Genomic DNA, 5,389 nt, shown 5'->3' with positions numbered 1-5,389 from the left:
AAATGGTCATCTAACTATTTAATTTTGTCTTTTTTGGTCACCAACTGGCTAACGTAAGAATGGAAACACTAAAAAATCCAATAGTAAGGTGACCAAAAAAGAGAAAATTGAATAGTTGAGTGGCCATTTTGTAACTTTTCGTAGTTGGATGACCAAAAAAGAAATTTACTAAAAGCTGGATGACCATTTTGTAACTTTTCATAGTTGCGTGACCAAAAAGGAAAAAAAATCATAGTTGGATGACTATCAAAGTAGTTTACCCAATTATTATTTGAACATGATGTTTCCAGTTTCATGATAATTCACCTTCGAACTTTAGAAGTGCATATACAATTACCATAAATATATATATGAATAATTATAAGTATAATTACACTAATTTTCTATTCAATAGTTTTTAATGGTCAGTTAGGCGAAATCATCAAACTGTGTAGAGGTTTACAACAGAGAGATCCGGTGGGCCGGTACTTGTTTCTGATTTGCAATGAAGGCTTCTTTGCGATATTCAGGCTTGCAAGGAGGGAGGGTACGCTCAAGGAGACTAGAATTACAAGGGGTGGTCTTGGGTTATGCCATTTACTTTTCGAAGATTATAGTATAATATTTGGGGAAGCCTCGGTGAGGGGTGCATTAGTGGGGAAGGAGATTAGTCATGCATACGAGCTGTGTTCCAGTCAGAACTTGGGGTTAGGCGCACTACCAATATCGATAGATACATTGGAATCCCTACGATGGTGGGTAGGAATAAAACGGTTGCTTTTTAAGGTCTAAAGGATAGGATTCGGAGTTGGATTCATAGTTGGAGCTCAAGAATATTGTTTCTAGACAAAAAGGAAGTGCTTATCAAATCAGTTCTCCAAGCTATTCCAATTTACATCAAATTTGCTTTGCAAAGAATTAGATGTCATTTTCAGTTAATTTTTATTATGTTGGGGTTAATTTAAAGTTAGATTTTAGGGTTTTTATTATGTTGGGTTAGAGTTTTAAAAAATTTTAAGCATTGATATTGAGGCTCTTAAATTGAATTTTATGTTGAATGCATGCTTTTTTTTAATATTTTTTTATGTTATATGCATTTTGAATTATTTTTAATTAATTTCTAAAATAATGAGGCAATATCTCCAAATTAATTTAATCGATGAATCTTTTGTCGTTTTGGGGTAGAGTTTCTTGATGTTTATTAATAACGGGATACCTTTTTTCATGTTGAGTGAATTCATGAGTTTATCAATAAAAGATAAATTTTCGACAGTTTCATGGATACCAAAAAATATTGGAATTTATTTTATTTCAAAATTTTAATTTACTTGAAAAATAAAAATTGTTTTATTATATGTAAACTCTTCAAGGGATTATAATTAAATATTAGATTCTGAATTTTTAAATATCGATTTTTTTATAACATGTGATTAATAAGGTACCAATTTTGGGCACGGTAGAGGTGTTAAAACCTTCCCTACATATAACCAATTCCCGGTCCTAATTCATTTCTCTGGATTTTAACGCATATTTTAAAAATACCGCTTTTTAAAAAAATTATTAAAATTTCTTTATAAAAATATAATTTTATAGGTAATTAATCACACCAAACCAAAAAAGGCGAGTGTGACTCTTCTTTTTAAATGGAATTTTGTATTTTTCTTAAAACCAAAGTTAAGATGAGTTTTCTAAAAAGGGATAGACAAAAATATTTGGAGTGCTAGGGACTTAATTGAGGCAAGAATTAAGTGGAGATGGGATATGTGGTACCTCCATTTTAGTCTGTAGTAGCAATTGGTTGCCAATGGTTGGTTCCTGCAAAATTTGTGACACTACCATGAGGACGGATATTGTATGCATTTTTGACTTACAGTTTGTTTAGTATTAGTTTTGAGAAGTGCTTTTAAAAAGTATAGTTTAGTTAGATTTAAGTGTTTAGTATTGCTTTCAAAAAATATTTTTAATAAATAAAATGTCCATTTTAGACATTGTGTTATAAAGTAATAAATATGCATTAAATAATGTTCAAATTAGTTAATATTATGATATCTTAGTAAGAATACAAAAAATAATCTATTATAATTTATTTTTGATATTTTAATATATGAAATATAAATTTTAAATATTTTTTAAGCAATTAATATTAATTATTCATAATATTTAATTTGAATAAATAAACTATATTTTAAATAATAAAATATGACCAATAAAAAATTAAATATTAAATATTATATATTTAAAATAAATTTTAATAAGAAAATAATTACATAGAGGTTTAAACTCTCGTTTATTCCTAAATGCACTTTTGCCAAAAGCAAAAGTTAAGAAAATTGCTTTTACTTTCTAGTTGAAAAGCACTTTTTTTAAAAATTGTCTGTTTAATATTGTTTCTGACTTCAACAAAAACACTTTTGAGGAATAATGCAAATAAAGCATTAATTGTGGAAGGGGCCTATCGTTGGACTTGGAATGAAGATTAAGATTTAGTACCGATGAAGCCCATTGAATATTGAGCATTCCCCTTGGCCAGTTCCCTCGAAACATGTTGCTGTGGGGTGCAAACAATACCGATGAGTACTCCGTTAGAAGTGGTTATAAGCTACTTCTTATAGGGCTGAAGAACCCTAGTTCTACATCGCAGCATGCATTCCCAAATTATGATTACAATTTCTATAGGAAGCTTTAGCAAATTGCAACCCTTCCTAATATTAAGATTACATGCGGAGATTTGCTAATAACGTCTATGTTACTCAAACAAGCATATTAAGAGAGTGACCTCTAATTGTGTGTGCCCTAGGTGTAATTTAGGTCCATAAACTACAAGTCATGTGGTCAAAGAGTGATCGCTGGCATTGGAGGTTTGGAGCTTGCTGGGGATTCAATGGCCTGCGGAACAAGATGAACTTTTTTTACAGAACTGGCTCCGCCATATGTTCGAATCTGTGAATCTAAATACATACGGGACAATAGCGCTATCACTATTTGGGTGATTTGGTGGTCGAGGAACCAACTGATGCATGAACATGTTACTCAAACAAGCTTGGGAGTTGTTATTTGGATGAAAGCGCTTGACTTGACTATTGCTTCTACATCTGAATCCACAATCCTTAGCAGACTGAGATGGGTGCCTCCTTGTGACTTGTTTGTGCTAGTTAATTTTGATGCCTGTTATAAACAACAAACGAGTTAATCAGTTTCTGATATTATAGTTAGAGACAATGCAGGCCTGGTTTTAGGCTGAAGCACCATAATTAATATATGTATAACTGACATGTTGGTAGCTAAGGCACTGGCAGTCCTCGAACCACTCGGTTTTGCAGCATATATGGGATCCTCAAGTATCGAGCTCGAAGGTTGCTCTTTAATAGTCATAAGGAAACTCAGATAACCACAACAAGAAAGGTCGTGTATAAGTGCGATTGTTCATGATAGCAAAATAATCTTTTCTTCCTTTGAACAATGTTGGTTCAAATTCACAGGAAGAGAAGGTAACTCAGCGGCTCATGTCCTAATTAAAAAAGGCTTCAAATTTGAAGAAGATGGGTATTAGATAAAAGTTGTGGAGTGATCCACCGGATTGAAGTGCCGGGGTCATTCAAGAGAGGGGCTTGCTCTGCTTTGACTTTGGTTACTGTGCTTTGATGGCTTGCTGATGTATGGTTTACTTGTCCGATCGGTGAAGGGGGAAATACAGACCTTATTATTAGTTCCCACAACCACATTTTTTGTTGAATTAATTGTTGGGTCATCAAGCAAGTCAATTAGTGAAGCCTATAATAAGTTGAATTTGCATCGTACATGGTGGTCATACACAATTATTAGACAGGTCAACCGAACGAATATGAAAATTAATTTATATAAACATAATTTTTAAAATATTCTTCATATTCTATATTCATCTGGAATTTGATAATAATAGTCGCAACCAGGGATTTAAATTGCGGTCGCGGTCGCGTTTTCGGTCACGTCGCGTTTGTCGCGGTCGCGGACATAACGGACGCTATTGCGGTCACTGCGGGTATCGCGGTCGTGAATTTTTTTCAAATTCGCACAACTTACTGTAAAACATAGTAATTATAATTATAATTATAAAAAGTCACTTTTAATGATTTTTAGAGTGTTTTCTAACACTTATGAACCTTTATTAATATGACATGAGAACACAACTTTTATAATCATTAATTATTCTTATATTTATTTACGAATTTTCTAAGAATGTTATATTAACTAATAACAAAGTAAAAAAAAGAAATATTAAACATTTATCATATTTAATAAGTTTGAAAGTTTTTATAAATAAAAGAATTGAGAATTCATACATGAGAGATGTCTTCAATATTTCTTGACAGCTTTGAAGATAGTGAAGATATAAATATGCTGCAAAAGGAAAAAAGGAATAGATAAATTAATGAATAGATTCTCATTAATTATTCCTATTTCCTACCACTTATTCTCATCTCATTCTACTTTTATATATAATTTAACATGCTTCGATTCTTCATTATCTTTTCATAAAATATACTTCATTCATTTATCTAAAGATATATATTATTTTAAATGTTTTAATATCATCAAAATTAAGAACAATAACAAAGGATTTCTTTAAAAAAAACATACCTTACAAATAATGATAGTGGCACGATTTAGTTTTCACCAATTAGTGGAATGACGAGGAAGATCAAATCCTTCACCTTCACTTTGGGAGCGTTCTTGACTTGATTCTCTTGGCCTTTGTCCAAAAATATATCCAAAAAAAGCAACATTTTCACCTTGGTTTTCATTCAATTGATATGGAGGATATATTTGAGGAGGAGGATACTGTTGAATATTGGCAATATCCCACATTAGGAAAAGATAGAAATGGAGGGGGTTTGGTTTGTTATATATAGAACCCCTCCCCCTTGGGTTGTATAATCCCAAAATCTTCTCCTTTGTAATATTTCTAGAAGAAATATTGATTTGGTAGTGTCCGAGGACGTAAGCTAAATTGGCCGAACCTCGTTAAATCTCTGGTATTTTATTTCTTATTTGTTTGCTTATATTTAATAGCTTTATGTTGGTTATATTTATTTAGTTATTATTGCTATAAATATCTAAGTGAGTTCTGTCTAGTTGTTGGGTTTTAAGCGGGACCATTTGTGACCCCTCCAATTTAACTGGGAATTTTCTTAGTATAATTGTTGGCATAATAATTATCTAAATATTTCTGATAATATTGTTATTAATATTATCGTCGCTTCCGCAACAATTGGTATCCGAGCCAAGGTTTTGTAGTATGCTCTGTGTTTGCAGCTTAGTCTGATCTTACACATCAGAAACATTTCCTAAAGCTTGTGGGTATTCTGCATTTGGTGGCTATTAAGTAGAAGCTATGGCAAAAATGACAGAAGAAAAACCATCCATATCAACA

At 31.8% G+C, this 5,389-nt stretch overlaps 1 long non-coding RNA gene across 1 annotated transcript; it reads right to left on the bottom strand.

Moving 5' to 3' along the window:
* Positions 1-4,227: 4,227 nt before the first annotated feature.
* LOC121222350 (uncharacterized) lies at positions 4,228-4,792 on the bottom strand. Its single transcript, XR_005919579.1, has 2 exons — positions 4,597-4,792; positions 4,228-4,356 (listed from the first exon to the last, which is right to left on the bottom strand). It is a non-coding gene; the product is annotated as an uncharacterized lncRNA (long non-coding RNA).
* Between the last annotated feature and the right edge of the window lie 597 nt (positions 4,793-5,389).

Source organism: Gossypium hirsutum, chromosome D10 (assembly GCF_007990345.1).
Source record: "Gossypium hirsutum isolate 1008001.06 chromosome D10, Gossypium_hirsutum_v2.1, whole genome shotgun sequence".
Classification (NCBI taxonomy): domain Eukaryota; kingdom Viridiplantae; phylum Streptophyta; class Magnoliopsida; order Malvales; family Malvaceae; genus Gossypium; species Gossypium hirsutum.
Note: the sequence above shows the minus strand (reverse complement) of the source record. Positions and strands in the feature narration are given on the sequence as shown.